The sequence below is a fragment of the Dendrobates tinctorius genome, unplaced genomic scaffold (genome assembly GCF_039654945.1).
Source record: "Dendrobates tinctorius isolate UK_male_01 unplaced genomic scaffold, ASM3965494v1 ptg000143l, whole genome shotgun sequence".
NCBI lineage: Eukaryota > Metazoa > Chordata > Amphibia > Anura > Dendrobatidae > Dendrobates > Dendrobates tinctorius.
This window is the reverse complement of record NW_027361810.1, coordinates 999,699-1,017,056: the sequence shown is the minus strand read 5'-3', so window position 1 is coordinate 1,017,056 and position 17,358 is coordinate 999,699. Positions and strand designations below refer to the sequence as shown.

The following is a 17,358-nucleotide window of genomic DNA, read 5'->3' as shown; positions in this document are numbered from 1 at the left end:
CCCAACTTAATGGACACCCCCCTATAGTCCTGTCCATCATCTCCCCCGTGTCCAATACTTTATTATTCCACCTTTCTAAACTGAAGAATCAGGGACTGATACTGGAAGCCGCGATTCAGCAGCACAGAGGAATAAGCAAAGAATACAGCAATGAGGGGGGAGAGAGCTCGGCCGCTCCGCACCACGATCCCGCAGCGCCGTCCGTCACACTCATTCCCCAATAATCGGGGACATTCCGGGCAATGGCCGTCATCAGATCCGCTCTACTTATATATACACGCGTGTCATCATCGCCTGAGAACAGCGCTGACCTGAGCGATCGCCTCGGATTATACGGCGACCCGATCCAGATGTGCAGGAGAATGTCACAGACTCCCCGGGGCCCATCTCATGGGGGTCTGTACGCTCCCCGGGGCCCATCTCATGGGGGTCTGTACGCTCCCCGGGGCCCATCTCATGGGGGTCTGTACGCTCCCCATCTCATGGGGGTCTGTACACTCCCCGGGGCCCATCTCATGGGGGTCTGTACGCTCCCCGGGGCCCATCTCATGGGGGTCTGTACGCTCCCCGAGGCCCATCTCATGGGGGTCTGTACGCTCCCCGGGGCCCATCTCATGGGGGTCTGTACGCTCCCCGGGGCCCATCTCATGGGGGTCTGTACGCTCCCCAGGGCCCATCTCATGGGGGTCTGTACGCTCCCCGGGGCCCATCTCATGGGGGTCTGTACGCTCCCCGGGGCCCATCTCATGGGGGTCTGTACGCTCCCCGGGGCCCATCTCATGGGGGTCTGTACGCTCCCCGGGGCCCATCTCATGGGGGTCTGTACGCTCCCCGGGGCCCATCTCATGGGGGTCTGTACGCTCCCCGGGGCCCATCTCATGGGGGTCTGTACGCTCCCCGGGGCCCATCTCATGGGGGTCTGTACACTCCCCGGGGCCCATCTCATGGGGGTCTGTACGCTCCCCGGGGCCCATCTCATGGGGGTCTGTACGCTCCCCGGGGCCCATCTCATGGGGGTCTGTACGCTCCCCGGGGCCCATCTCATGGGGGTCTGTACGCTCCCCGGGGCCCATCTCATGGGGGTCTGTACGCTCCCCGGGGCCCATCTCATGGGGGTCTGTACGCTCCCCGGGGCCCATCTCATGGGGGTCTGTACACTCCCCGGGGCCCATCTCATGGGGGTCTGTACGCTCCCCGGGGCCCATCTCATGGGGGTCTGTACACTCCCCGGGGCCCATCTCATGGGGGTCTGTACACTCCCCGGGTTACCTGGGTCCTAATCAGAGTGCAAAACTTCTCCCACAATCACAACAAATAACAGAAAAAAGTATTTATCATTTGTTTCTGGAAAAAGTGGAGCGACAAATGACAACCAATTAATTCTGCATCGCAGCCCCCAGAATCTGGAGCGGACCACTGTACGTGGTCTCATGGTGGCCAAATTGGTAGTCAGTGGCCATACTGGTCACTGGAGATCATATAAGATGTCAGTAGTTATAATGATTCTTAGGGGTCAGTGGTTGGTTGTCAGGTACCATACTGGTTGTCAGGGACTGTAGCAGTTGTGGCTATGCTGGTTGTCAGGTACCATACTGGTTGTCAGGGACTGTAGCAGTTGTGGCTATGCTGGTTGTCAGGTACCATACTGGTTGTCAGGGACTGTAGCAGTTGTGGCTATGCTGGTTGTCAGGTACCATACTGGTTGTCAGGGACTGTAGCAGTTGTGGCTATGCTGGTTGTCAGGTACCATACTGGTTGTCAGGGACTGTAGCAGTTGTGGCTATGCTGGTTGTCAGGTACCATACTGGTTGTCAGGGACTGTAGCAGTTGTGGCTATGCTGGTTGTCAGGTACCATACTGGTTGTCAGGGACTGTAGCAGTTGTGGCTATGCTGGTTGTCAGGTACCATACTGGTTGTCAGGGACTGTAGCAGTTGTGGCTATGCTGGTTGTCAGGTACCATACTGGTTGTCAGGGACTGTAGCAGTTGTGGCTATGCTGGTTGTCAGGTACCATACTGGTTGTCAGGGACTGTAGCAGTTGTGACTATGCTGGTTGTCAGGTACCATACTGGTTGTCAGGGACTGTAGCAGTTGTGGCTATGCTGGTTGTCAGGTACCATACTGGTTGTCGGAAACTGTAGCAGTTGTGGTTGTCAGGGACCATACTGGTTGTTGGGGACTGTAGTAGTTGTGGCTATGCTGGTTGTCAGGTACCATACTGGTTGTCGGGAACTGTAGCAGTTGTGGCTATGCTGGTTGTCAGGTACCATACTAGTTGTCAGGGACTGTAGCAGTTGTGGCTATGCTGGTTGTCAGGTACCATACTAGTTGTCAGGGACTGTAGCAGTTGTGGCTATGCTGGTTGTCAGGTACCATACTGGTTGTCAGGGACTGTAGCAGTTGTGGCTATGCTGGTTGTCAGGTACCATACTGGTTGTCAGGGACTGTAGCAGTTGTGGCTATGCTGGTTGTCAGGTACCATACTGGTTGTCAGGGACTGTAGCAGTTGTGACTATGCTGGTTGTCAGGTACCATACTGGTTGTCAGGGACTGTAGCAGTTGTGGCTATGCTGGTTGTCAGGTACCATACTGGTTGTCGGAAACTGTAGCAGTTGTGGTTATGTTGTCAGGGACCATACTGGTTGTTGGGGACTGTAGCAGTTGTGGCTATGCTGGTTGTCAGGTACCATACTGGTTGTCGGGAACTGTAGCAGTTGTGGCTATGCTGGTTGTCAGGTACCATACTGGTTGTCAGGGACTGTAGCAGTTGTGGCTATGCTGGTTGTCAGGTACCATACTGGTTGTCAGGGACTGTAGCAGTTGTGGCTATGCTGGTTGTCAGGTACCATACTGGTTGTTGGAAACTGTAGCAGTTGTGGTTATGTTGTCAGGGACCATACTGGTTGTTGGGGACTGTAGCAGTTGTGGCTATGCTGGTTGTCAGGTACCATACTGGTTGTCGGGAACTGTAGCGGTTATGGCTATGCTGGTTGTCAGGTACCATACTGGTTGTCGGGACTGTAGCAGTTGTGGTTATGTTGTCAGGGACCATACTGGTTGTTGGGGACTGTAGTAGTTGTGGCTATGCTGGTTGTCAGGTACCATACTGGTTGTCGGGACTGTAGCAGTTGTGGTTATGTTGTCAGGTACCATACTGGTTGTCAGGGACTGTAGCAGTTGTGGCTATGCTGGTTGTCAGGTACCATACTGGTTGTTGGGGACTGTAGCAGTTGTGGCTATGCTGGTTGTCAGGTACCATACTGGTTGTCGGGACTGTAGCAGTTGTGGTTATGTTGTCAGGGACCATACTGGTTGTTGTTGACTGTAGCAGTTGTGGCTATGCTGGTTGTCAGGTACCTTACTGGTTGTTGGGGACTGTAGCAGTTGTGGCTATGCTGGTTGTCAGGTACCATACTGGTTGTCAGAGAAAGTGATGCAACCTAGAAATGTCGTCACTGAACCAGAGAGAAGAGGAAGTCGATTTCCGGGGATTTCGGGTGGGAATGTTCTCGGCTTGCCCCCGTTGCCGCGCTCCCCGGGTGTCACCCGCTCCAGTCTGGGATCCAGCACTGGAGATGTTGGGAGTTGTCCTCGCCCTGAATGGCCGTCCAGTGTAATGTGTTCTGACAGCGCTCCTGGAACGGAGAAGAGCTGATTCAGAGCTAAATAAATAAATCCTCTCTCCCCGTCAGCACTGAGGTCTCTGCTGAGCGCTCGCCACATTCCTGCGCTCTGCCAAGAATACAGCGCTCGCTCCCATGCAGCTCAGGCCTTTGTGCATGAGAAACAGCAAAACTCACTGGACTTTGTCCTGAAAAGGCCTCAAAACGCAGGTGATTGGGCTCCCCCACTGACTCCATGTACCCGAGACCACGGGGGGCTGCGGCGCTGAATGGACGGAGACCTACAAAGGAGAAGAGGGAGGGAGAGAGGGAGAAAAGGAGCGCTGGGCACACAATCTAGAGAACGAGACGCACGATGAGCGGCAGATACAGTGAGGTCCACAAATATATGGACGGTGACACAAGATTTGACATTTTATCTGTTCACCAAAACATATTCCAGATCCAGTCCTATAAACTATCAGGGCAGAAAGTGCCGACTTGCAGGTTAAATCTGAGGGGATTCACATCCTGATTGGGGGAAGGGTTTGGGAATTACAGATCTTTACTATGGAGCAGACTCTTATTAAAGAGACGGAAAGTAATTGAACAATCATCTCAGAAGCTCTTTAATGGGCTTCATGGGTTTTCCCTTGTTAACCCATGATCAATTAAGCAGGTAAAAGGCCTGGAGACAATTCCAGGTGCGGCATTTGCATTTGGAAGCTGTTGCTGTGAACCCACAACATGCAGTCCAAGAAATAGAAACAGACTATCATTAGGCTGAAAAAAAGAAGAAATTCCTTGGACAGCGTAGAAACGTTAGGAGCGGCCAAACAGTTTGGTACATTCTGCAAAACAGAGCGAACTGGTGAGTTGGGAACTGAAAAGGTCTGGACGTCCCCAGAAGGTAACAGTGGTGGAGAATCGTAGAATCCTTCCCATGCTGAAGAAAAACTATTTCACAACATCCACCCAAGTGAAGAGCACACTCTAGGACGTCGGTGTCTCAGTATCAAGTCCACCACAACGAGAAGCAAACACCGAGGGGTCACCACAAGGTGCAAACCATTAATCAGCCGGAAATAGAAAGACCGGATTAGAATTTACCAAAAAACATCTAAAGAAGCCGCTAGTTCTGGAAAAAACAAACTAAGATCAACCTGTACCAGAATCATAGGAACAAGAAAGTCTGGAGAAGACTTGGAGCAGCTCCTGATCCTCAGCACATCCTGTGTAACCCATGGCGGAGGCAGAGCCACTGATGGTTATTGACGATGTCACTGAATCCTGTGTGTCCAGGGCGAAACTTTCTGCACAGATTCACCCAAATGGATGACACTTAACAGGACAGACGGACAACGACTCAAAACATCCTGCGAAAGCAAATATTCTGCAATGGCCGAGCCCTGACCAGATCTCAGACCATCGAGCCGCATTTCACAAAAACGAAAGACAAAAGTTAAAAGGGAACCTGTCGTGTCCTCCATTCCCTCCAAGCCAGCAGCAGCCACACCTGCATCACTCCATTCCCTGCTCACCTGCCCCGCATACTGCTCCTCAGTTACATCCCATGAGCAGAACTATTCACTCCCCCCTTCCTGCGCTAATTAGGCCTCTGACTAGTCGATGGGGCCCCTCTGGGACTGACGACACAATCTCCAAGAGCCAATGTCACTCTGGCGCCCGCCCGCGGCTTTATTCAGCAGCGTCATTGACTCTCTGAAGCCGGGTGACGGGGAGAAGAGAATCCACAGATCCTGATCGATCTCAAGGATCAAAGATCACGCTTACTTATCACAATGAACCTGACGTGACCTCAAACTGGAGAGGAGGAGGGGGAACGACAGAAAGCAGTCCAAAACTTCTACAGTACAGCGCACCACAGTGTCACCGCTCTTATAATTGAGAATCCACCGTGCGAGCGCTCTTACAGTAGAGAATCCACCGTGCGAGCGCTCTTACAGTAGAGAATCCACCGTGCGAGCGCTCTTACAGTAGAGAATCCACCGTGCGAGCGCTCTTACAGTAGAGAAACCACCGTGCGAGCGCTCTTACAGTAGAGAATCCACCGTGCGAGCGCTCTTACAGTAGAAAGTCCACAATGTGACCGCTCTTACAGTAAAGAATCCACCGTGCGAGCGCTCTTACAATTGAGAATCCACTGTGCGAGTGTGCTCTCTTACAATTGAGAATCCACCGTGCGAGTGAGCGCTCTTACAATTGACAATCCACCGTCCGAGTGAGCGCTCTTACAGTAGGGAATCCACCGTGCGACCGCTCTTACAGTAGAAAATCCACCATGTGACCACTCACAGTAGAGAATCCACCGTGCGAGCGCTCTTACAGTAGAGAATCCACAATGTGACCGCTCTTACAGTAAAGAATCCACCGTGCGAGCGCTCTTACAATTGAGAATCCACCGTGCGAGTGAGCGCGCTTACAATTGAGAATCCACCGTGCGAGTGAGCGCTCTTACAGTAGGGAATCCACCATGCGACCGCTCTTACAGTAGAGAATCCACCATGTGACCACTCACAGTAGAGAATCCGTGCGAGCACTCTTACAGTAGAGAATCCACCGTGCGAGCGCTCTCACAATTGAGAATCCACCGTGCGAGCGCTCTCATAATTGAGAATCCACCGTGCGAGCGCTCTCATAATTGAGAATCCACCGTGCGAGCGCTCACAATGGAGAATCCACCGTGCGAGCGCTCACAATGGAGAATCCACCGTGCGAGCGCTCTTACAGTAGAGAATCCACCGTGCGAGCGCTCTTACAGTAGAGAATCCACCGTGCGAGCGCTCTTACAGTAGAGAATCCACCGTGCGAGCGCTCTTACAGTAGAGAATCCACCGTGCGAGCGCTCTTACAGTAGAGAATCCACCGTGCGAGCGCTCTTACAGTAGAGAATCCACCGTGCGAGCGCTCTTACAGTAGAGAATCCACAATGTGACCGCTCTTACAGTAAAGAATCCACCGTGCGAGCGCTCTTACAATTGAGAATCCACTGTGCGAGTGTGCTCTCTTACAATTCAGAATCCACCGTGCGAGTGAGTGCTCTTACAATTGAGAATCCACCGTGCGAGTGAGCACTCTTACAGTAGGGAATCCACCGTGCGACCGCTCTTACAGTAGAAAATCCACCATGTGACCACTCACAGTAGAGAATCCACCGTGCGAGCGCTCTTACAGTAGAGAATCTACAATGTGACCGCTCTTACAGTAAAGAATCCACCGTGCGAGCGCTCTTACAATTGAGAATCCACGGTGCGAGTGAGCGCGCTTACAATTGAGAATCCACCGTGCGAGTGAGCGCTCTTACAGTAGGGAATCCACCATGCGACCGCTCTTACAGTAGAGAATCCACCATGTGACCACTCACAGTAGAGAATCCGTGCGAGCGCTCTTACAGTAGAGAATCCAACGTGCGAGCGCTCTCACAATTGAGAATCCACCGTGCGAGCGCTCTCACAATTGAGAATCCACCGTGCGAGCGCTCTTTCAATTGAGAATCCACCGTGCGAGCGCTCTTTCAATTGAGAATCCACCGTGCGAGCGCTCTTTCAATTGAGAAACCACCGTGCGAGCGCTCTTACAGTGGAGAAACCACCGTGCGAGCGCTCTTACAGTGGAGAAACCACCGTGCGAGCGCTCTTACAGTGGAGAATCCACCGTGCGAGCGCTCTTACAATTGAGAATCCACCGTGCAAGCGCTCTTACAATTGAGAATCCACCGTGCAAGCGCTCTTACAATTGAGAATCCACCGTGCAAGCGCTCTTACAATTGAGAATCCACCGTGCAAGCGCTCTTACAATTGAGAATCCACCGTGCAAGCGCTCTTACAATTGAGAATCCACCGTGCAAGCGCTCTTACAATTGAGAATCCACCGTGCGAGTGCTCTTACAGTAGAGAATCCACCGTGCAAGCGCTCTTACAGTAGAGAATCCACCGTGTGAGGCATCTGATGGACGTCTGTGAATAAGCATCTCCTCTCCTTTACCTCCTCGACTTAAAATTTTGCTGTTTGTATCCCAAAAAATGACTCAGCCGCGATGACAAAAGTCGCGTCACCTGCGCAGGGCGGCGCCGCAGTCAGGACCGGACAGGTTCCGCTCCATGGGATCCAGTGCTGACATTCTGCCATTTCCATCCCAGTAAATTCCAAGCGCCGTCGCCTCGTAGTTTCATTACATTTATGGAAACGCTGGACGACAACTAACGGAGCCTCCATTCCAGCTGACACAGGGTTGTCAGGAAATACGCAGGTGCAGGGGATGAATCACAGCGGAATCGGATACATGGCAGAAGATGAAAACGGCAGAACGGAGACGAGATTTACAGCGCAAATAAAGAAGTCAAAGGTCAGAGGTCGCCACCTGCAGCGCGATCCCCGACGATCTCAATCCGCGGACCCCATCCCCGCCCTGATCGCTGGGTACGATCCGCGCACGCCGACCGCCGCTAATTAAACCATTAAGGAAAAACTATCACGAGGTTTATTCATTACGGAAAATCTGCAGCAACAGTAAATATAATATATTCAGCATGAGCTAAATGGGAGCAGCGGCGAACGCGCGACGCTTAATGTTCATGCATCTTACATTTAATTTTTAAATTGCTTTACCAGTTGGAAAAAAAAAACAAACACGAGACAGGGAGATGGATGCCCGCGCCGCCCGATGCTTCATTACAGCTCCAGATTAAATGCAATTTAAAACAGGCTGGGAAATGGCAACAAGGGGCCGAGGGAGGGAGAAGGCGACAAGTCATAGGCCGCGGAGCACGCTGACGGCGGGAGGGGACACCATGCTTACTCCTGTTTATTTTAAGTTTCCATTTTTAATTATTTGATAAATCCAGAAAAATAAAGCGTCATTCGCTCTACACTGTGAGGAGGTGAACGAGAACTCAAGGAGGAACAGAGGCCGAGCACCGGGGCCCAATAAACATCTGAACTAAAATGTCCAAAACATGATGCCATTCTATTTATTTCTTCAGCAAAAAGAATGAGAAAACCTCACAAAGGTGACAGGTCAGGGATCTTTCCCAGAGAAGGTCAGCCCTTCACCTAGCACAAGGTCATTTTAAATCTTGTTCATAACAAATAAGAAAAGATCCTGTCTGCAGTTACCACTAGAGGGAGCTCCCTGTATAGAGAGATACATGATAAGATCCTGTCTGCAGCCACCACTAGGGGGAGCTCCCTGTATACAGAGATACATGATAAGATCCTGTCTGCAGCCACCACTAGGGGGAGCTCCCTGTATACAGAGATACATGATAAGATCCTGTCCGCAGTCACCACTAGGGGGAGTTCCCTGTATACAGAGATACATGATAAGATTCTGTCCGCAGTCACCACTAGGGGGAGCTCCATGTATACAGAGATACATGATAAGATTCTGTCTACAGTTACCACTAGGGGAAGCTCCCTGTACAGAGATACATGATAAGATCCTGTCTGCAGCCACCACTAGGGGGAGCTCCCTGTATACAGAGATACATGATAAGATCCTGTCTGCAGCCACCACTAGGGGGAGCTCCATGTATACAGAGATACATGATAAGATCCTGTCTGCAGTCACCACTAGGGGGATCTCTCTGTATACAGAGATACATGATAAGATCCTGTCTGCAGCGACCACTAGGGGGAGCTCCCTGTATACAGAGATACATGATAAGATCCTGTCTGCAGCCACCACTAGGGGGAGCTCCCTGTATACTGAGATACATGATAAGGTCCTCTATCAGCAGAAGAGATAAGTCTGCTATGAAGATAGACTTGGACTTGCTCTGGATGTCCGCGTCGCCCTCCACAGAATTGGTAACTGCGTGGTTATATCTCAAGTTAATGTTACACAGATGTTCTGGGGCGGTGCGGAGAATGAGGGGAGCCGCGTCCGTCCTCTCTCACATCTGGGACAATGCCGCTACTAACACTGAAGTAGGGGATGAAACATTTTCGGGAAAGTTTCCAATCTAAGTTTTATTCACTGGACACTGGCCTGTAATAAGCTTATAATGTACAGCTGGGGGTCCATACAGACCTGCAGGTGGATGATGGGGCTCCTGGTTGTCACTCGGCCTCTGTGCCAGTCATGTCTGATTGTAGCGGAGCCGGGTGGCACGCGGCGCTGATGGAGGAGCTCGCTCTGCCCACTGCTTAATGGGCTTCTGCCGCGGGGACCCACCAGAAGTGATTTCGCTGGCAGCGTCGCCCCTGAGAGCAGCAGCTTGCCTGGCACAATCCGCCCGGCGCAGCGCACAATCCCAGAGATGACAGATGAAGCCGGCAAATTACTAACTCCGGCAACCTGCGCGGTTATTACTCATCGCCCTGAGTGTGGAGCGGCCGACTGCCGTGACGCCTCAATAATCCGGAAACTGGAAAAGAGAATCAAATAAAGTCCAGAGACTGATGGCGAAGACTCGAGACCCCCGAACGATAACGTCAGGGGGACACCTCGCCCTAACGATGTGATTGTACATAAGTGAGCCCCAACTTACATGCCATGGGAGAAAGGGTCCTCAAACACCCGGCATGTAATACAATAGGTGGGATCTTACAGGGGCCCCCGAGATGGGCCCAGACGGGGCCAATACGATGCAAAATGGGCATCAAATTAAGGCGCTCCCCCAAATTATCAAGGATGCTCAAAGATCTCACATCCGGCACAAGCTGGCACCGGCATGGAAGCACGGGGGGCACCGTACAGTGGTCAACAACCAAGGGCGCCACGGCTGGCACTGTAGCTGACCACGAGGCGCCACGGCTGGCACTGTAGCTGACCACGAGGCGCCACGGCTGGCACTGTAGCTGACCACGAGGCGCCACGGCTGGCACTGTAGCTGACCACGAGGCGCCACGGCTGGCACTGTAGCTGACCACGAGGCGCCACGGGCAGGCACTGTAGCGGACCACGAGGCGCCACGGGCAGGCACTGTAGCGGACCACGAGGCGCCACGGGCAGGCACTGTAGCTGACCACGAGGCGCCACGGCTAGGCACTGTAGCTGACCACGAGGCGCCACGGCTGGCACTGTAGCTGACCACGAGGCGCCACGGCTGGCACTGTAGCTGACCACGAGGCGCCACGGCTGGCACTGTAGCTGACCACGAGGCGCCACGGCTGGCACTGTAGCTGACCACGAGGCGCCAAGGCTGGCACTGTAGCTGACCACGAGGCGCCAAGGCTGGCACTGTAGCTGACCACGAGGCGCCAAGGCTGGCACTGTAGCTGACCACGAGGCGCCAAGGCTGGCACTGTAGCTGACCACGAGGCGCCAAGGCTGGCACTGTAGCTGACCACGAGGCGCCAAGGCTGGCACTGTAGCTGACCACGAGGCGCCAAGGCTGGCACTGTAGCTGACCACGAGGCGCCAAGGCTGGCACTGTAGCCCACCACAGGGTGCACTGGGAAGCATAGCAGTGACATGGTTGACAATGGGGTCCTCCGGCTGGCCCCGCATCCTATAATAAGCAGTAGGGCTGACAATGAGGGCATCCAGGCTGGCACTGGCAACATGTGACAAATACAAACCCATGACTGAAAACATTGTTGGCAGCTTGGACCGCGCTCTGCAGCCACCGGACGATCTTGAACACTGACCCCCAACCTGTAGCTCTGGAGCCACACGTGGCTCGCGGTCCTATGAGTTGTGGCTCGCGACCGTCTGCCCGCTTGGGGCGTCAGCGCCAGGTCTAGCAAACAGGTGACTTGTGTGAGTATCCCTGCACAGAAGAGCAGATCTGAGTGCACATATAATGCTGGCAAAAAGGAAGAGACCGCTGCACAATGTTCAGCTTGTCGGATTTTTCTCTTTATATTTCTGAGTAAAATGTAAATTGCTCTTTTATTCTATAAACTTCTGACATGTCGTCTCTGAATTTCCAAGCACTAAATTTTGTATTTATTATCAGAAAATGAGAAATGGTCAAAATAACAAAAAATGCAGACCTCAAATAATGCAAAGAAAACAAGTTCATAATCATGTAGAAACAACAATACTAATGCTTTACCTCAGGAAGAGTTCAGAAATCAATATTCTGTGGGATCCCCATGATTGTTAACCCCAGCTTTCCTGCATCTTGCCTGCTTTCCTCCAGTCTCTCACACGGCTTCTGGGTGACCTTATGCCGCTCCTGGTACACACATGTCAGCGGTTCTTCTTTGTGTGATGGCTTGTGACTCTCCATCTTCCTCCTGATTATATTCCAGAGGTTTTCAGTGGGGTTCAGGTCTGGAGATTGGGCGGCCATGACAGGGATTGGATGTGGTGGTCTCTTCATTTTTGCCAGAGCTGTATACTGTCTTGGGGTTTAGAGAGGTTTTAGGTCTGGTACCCTGGAGGATGGTGCTACCTGTTGGAGGAGGTGCCTGAAGCTGGAGGTGACAGTGTGCTGGGAGTCCTTGATGGGAGGATACTGAATGGGGGATTATGGGAACCCCTGGATCTCAGTGTACTGCTTTGGAGTGATTTCTGTGGAAAAGCTTTGGTTGTCACTATACCTGTAATGGGGGCTTTGGTTGACACTGCTTTGAGGGGGGTGGGAGCCGGATGTGGCTCGCGCCCCTCTCTCAGAGCCGGATGTGGCTCGCGCCCCTCTCTCAGAGCCGGATGTGGCTCGCGCCCCTCTCTCAGAGCCGGATGTGGCTCGCGCCCCTCTCTCAGAGCCGGATGTGGCTCACGCCCCTCTCTCAGAGCCGGATGTGGCTCGCGCCCCTCTCTCAGAGCCGGATGTGGCTCGCGCCCCTCTCTCAGAGCCGGATGTGGCTCGCGCCCCTCTCTCAGAGCCGGATGTGGCTCGCGCCCCTCTCTCAGAGCCGGATGTGGCTCTCAAGGTCAGAGAGGTTGGGGACCGCTGCTGGAGAATCTCATACAAGGTTTTATGCTCCAGTATTAAAGTCTCGTCAATCGTAGAAATCATGGAGGCGTCCAACGGCAGCGGCAGAAAATGACCGCGGATGCGGAATAAACGCTGGACTGCCGTGTACACAGCCGGGCGCACCTCCATTACTACATGACCGCCATGCCTCATGTGCGGCGGTGCTGCCAGCTCAGACAGCCGCCGTTTACTCAAGATTGTCAGCGCCATCTGTGCCCGGCGGCACGGAACTGATTAATACACGGCGCCGTGAAAAGTAACCACTCCACAAAATGAAAGGGCAAGTCCCAGATCGGAGCAATCCCCGAATCATCTTGTTTTTCATTTCGGGAGGTGACGACCCCTCGGCCCTTCTCTCATCCCGTACAGGACGGAGACCGGTAACCATCCATTGTCCACAAAGAAAAACAAGCCCAAGGTCCGTGTGCAGGAGAGGAAGCCACCCTGGTGGTCCCGGGGGACCAGAATCCTCAGGATGTCACCTGGACAGCACCAAGGGTGGAGAAGCACCAGGCCGGGTGTCCGGGGCGTGGGCACAGCCGGTCTTACTGACTGTTTCCAGCTCGTCAACACCTGAGATGAGACAGAGGAGCAGGAAAAGGAAATGACCTTGAGATTCTGGGCTCAGGCAGCGAGCAGATGAGCGGGCAGAGCACCAGCGCCATAATCTGCGGGTCACACGGCAAACGGCACCGGGAACAGTACCGGAAGCAGAGGAAAGGCAGGACGACACCTGGAAACCAACCCTGAACCTGCTGGGGCCGAGCCCTATATGCAGCACTGACCACTGGCCTTATTAACCCCAAACCTGCTGGGGCCGAGCCCTATATGCAGCACTGACCACTGGCCATATTAACCCCAAACCTGCTGGGGCTGAGCCCTATATGCAGCACTGGCCATATTAACCCTGAACCTGCTGTAACCGAGCCATATATGCAGTACTGATCACTGGCCATATTAACCCTGAACCTGCTGTAACCGAGCCCTATATGCAGTACTGAGCCCTGGCCATATTAACCCCAAACCTACTGGGGTCGAGCCCTGTATGCAGTACTGAGCCCTGGCCATATTAACCCAAAACCTACTGGGGTCAAGCCCGGTATGCAGTACTGAGCACTGGCCATATTAACCCCAAACCTGCTGGGGTCGAGCCCTATATGCAGTACTGAGCCCTGGCCATGTTAACCCCAAACCTACTGGGGTCGAGCCCTGTATGCAGTTTGGGACTTATTAACCCCAAACCTGCTGGGGCTGAGCACTATATGCAGTACTGAGCCTTGGCCATATTAACCCCAAACCTGCTGGAGCCGATCCCTAGCCCTGGCCATATTAACCCTAAACCTGCTGGAGCCAAGCCCTATATGCAGTACTGACCACTGGTCTTAACCCCAAACCTGCTGGGGCCAAGCCCTATATGAAGCCCTATATGAAGTACTGATCACTGGCCTTGTTAACCCTGATCCTGCTGGGGCCGAGCCCTGTATGCCGTACTGATCACTGGCCTTATTAACCCCAAAACTGATGGGACCGAGCCCTGTATGCAGTATTGACCCCTGTCCTTATTAACCCTGAACCTGCTGTAACCGAGCCCTATATGCAGTACTGACCACAGGCCTTATTAACCCTGAACCTGCTGGGGCTGAGCCCTATATGCAGTGCTGACCACTGGCTGCCACTTGGACATAGCACAGAGAACAATACCCCCACGGGTTCACAAGCAGCAATGTGGCAGCTGGCCTCAGAAAAGTAAGGGAGGCCGCTGCTGCTCTGGATGTGAGTGGAGTGTAGCAGGACTGGAGACGTGTGGAGTCTTCCATACAGAAGCTGTGGGAATCTCCCATTAACCCTCTCAGCGCCAGGTTGGAGCGTGGCACTGAGGTTAGTGGATGTGGCTGCCAGTTATTAGAGGTTTTGCGCCTGTGAGTTTTGGCGCAGGTTACAACCACAAGTCGATGTGAGCGAGCGCTGATCCGCCGGCGAGTCCCAGCTGAGCGCTTCTGGAACGGCTGCGGAGCTCAGTGATTCTGGCAGCGCTCGTTCCGGCAGCTGCAAAACGACACTATCCGACCAAGACATTCAGAAGTCCGCTCATTCCGAGCCCATCTTCGTCTATTCCCTACTGAACACATCGCACCACGTGCTGCCAGAATCTGCAGCCTCCGGGCAGGACCGGGCTGAAAGACAAAAATCCGCCCAAATCCGGAAATAGAGTGAAAAACCCGTAATCTGATAATCCAGCAGCCCCAGGAATAATCCAGCACTGAGGCTCCCCCAGGACCCCCGGATTAGCGGTGATCACCATCCTTCTACCAACAGCTATCAGCAGCCACAGAACTGCTCATCCTGTGCCTCCTGGTTCATGAACCAAGATGAGTACAGTCACCGGCCCCCGGACAGCCACTTCTCGGCCGTACGATGCGCCGCGCTCCCCACAGGCTCCGAGCATCGCACATTAATAAATTTAGACGACAGCGAAAGAAAATTCCAATTTACAAAAGTCGAGTGACACCGGCGCCGGCCGCGGGGTCGTCATGCAGATTTCTGCCACGCAGGTGATGATTAAACCCTCTGGTCACCTCCATTAATGTCGCCTCAGCTGAGTCACCATCAACGAAGGTGCAGAAAAACTAAAAAGCACCGAGCAATGGACAGGATATCTCAGGAACTATAGAAAGCAGAGGATCTGGAGCAATGTATCAGGGAAACACAGAATATAGAACCAATCGGATCCCTGCTATTTACAAACAGATCTATAGAGTTTCCCCTCTTTGTATAATGCAAGGGGTGGGGAACCTCTGACTCACGATGTCATATTCTAAGGCTCCCGAGCAGATTCCCAGGAACCAGAGTTCTTCAGCCACCAGTCCATATACTGCAGGAGCAACTGCACACAGGATTTACTACTCAACGCTGTGGCGCATGCAATGAAGGATGATGTCCTGACGCTCGCCAGGTTCTTTGTTGATAGAGTTAATGCACGCTGCACTCCCGATCCTCTGACGATGAATCCAACAGTCCTGATGTCTCCTATGTGATGTACATACAGCAGAATAATGTCTCCTATGTGATGTACATACAGCAGAATCATGCATCCTATGATGTACATACAGCAGAATCATGCCTCCTATGTGATGTACATACAGCAGAATCATGCCTCCTATGTGATGTACATACAGCAGAATCATGCATCCTATGTGATGTACATACAGCAGAATCATGTCTCCTACGTGATGTACATAGAGCAGAATCATGTCTCCTACGTGATGTACATAGAGCAGAATCATGTCTCCTACGTGATGTACATAGAGCAGAATCATGTCTCCTACGTGATGTACATAGAGCAGAATGTCTCCTACGTGATGTACATACAGCAGAATCATGTCTCCTACGTGATGTACATACAGCAGAATCATGTCTCCTACGTGATGTACATACAGCAGAATCATGTCTCCTACGTGATGTACATACAGCAGAATCATGTCTCCTACGTGATGTACATACAACAGAATCATGTCTCCTACGTGATGTACATACAGCAGAATCATGTCTCCTATGTGATGTACATACAGCAGAATCATGTCTCCTATGTGATGTACATACAGCAGAATCATGTCTCCTATGTGATGTACATACAGCAGAATCATGTCTCCTATGTGATGTACATACAGCAGAATCATGCATCCTATGTGATGTATATACAGCAGAATCATGTCTCCTACGTCATGTACATACAGCAGAATCATGTCTCCTACGTGATGTACATACAGCAAAATCATGTCTCCTACGTGATGTACATACAGCAGAATCATGTCTCCTATGTGATGTACATACAACAGAATCATGTATCCTATGTGATGTATATACAGCAGTCTCATCTTTTGTGATGCATATAGTCTCATGTATCCTATGTGATGTACGTACAGCAGTCTTGATGTCTCCTATGTGATGTACATATAGGAATCTCATGTATCCTATGTGATGTATATTCAACAGTGTCACACCACCTCCTCACCACGCCCCCTGTCTGTGTCCCCCAAGGTTCAGTCCTAGGGCCCCTGCTCTTCTCCACTTACACCTTCGGCCTCGGACAGCTCATAGAATCTCCCGGCTTTCAGTATCATCTCTATGCTGATGACACAGATATACACCTTTGGACCAGATATCACCTCCCTACTAACCAGAATCCCACAATATCTGTCCGCTATTTCATCCTTCTCCGCTAGATTTCTAAAACTTAATATGGACAAAACAGAATTCATCATCTTTCCCCATCTCACGTGACCCCCCCAACGGACCTATCCATTAAAGTAAATGGCTGCCCGCTCTCTCCAGTCCTACAAGCTCGCTGCCTAAGGGTTATCCTGGACTCTGATCTCGCATACAAACCTCATATCCGAGCCCTTTCCACTTTCTGCAGACTTTGACACAAAAACATTTCCCAGATCCGTACATTCCTCATCCAAGAATCTGCAAAAACCCTAGTCCATGCCCTCATCATCTCCCACATTGACTACTGCAACCTCCTGCTCTGAGGCCTCTCCTCTAACACTCTCGCCCCTCCAATCTATCCTAAACTCTGCTACACGACTAATACACCTGTTCCCCCGCTATTCCCTGGCCTCTCCCCTCTGTCAATCCCTGCACTGGCTCCCCATTACCCAAAGACTCCAGTTGAAAACCCTAACCATGGCATACAAAGCCATCCACAACCTGTGTCCTCCATACATCTGTGACCTCGTCTCCTGGTACTTACCTGCACGAAACCTCCGATCCTCACAAGATCTCCTTCTCTACTCCCCTCTTATCTCCTCTTCCCACAATCTCATACAAGACTTCTCCCGCGCATCACCCCTACTCTGGAACT

General features: G+C 52.2%; 1 protein-coding gene across 4 annotated transcripts in view; it reads right to left on the bottom strand.

The window, feature by feature from the left end:
* The window catches only part of SEMA5B (semaphorin 5B), a 241,460-nt gene that overhangs the window by 211,515 nt on the left and 12,587 nt on the right, over positions 1-17,358 (bottom strand). Inside the window, exons 2-3 of one of the 4 annotated variants that reach the window (XM_073545279.1) lie at positions 3,802-3,905; positions 3,359-3,636 (exon numbers count right to left, since the gene is read on the bottom strand). The exons of 2 other annotated variants lie outside the window; for them this stretch is intronic. The gene's annotated coding sequence lies outside the window, so the exon portion shown is untranslated. The remainder of the gene's footprint in view (positions 1-3,358; positions 3,637-3,801; positions 3,906-17,358) is intronic. One more of the 4 variants, XM_073545280.1, reaches the window with a different exon arrangement.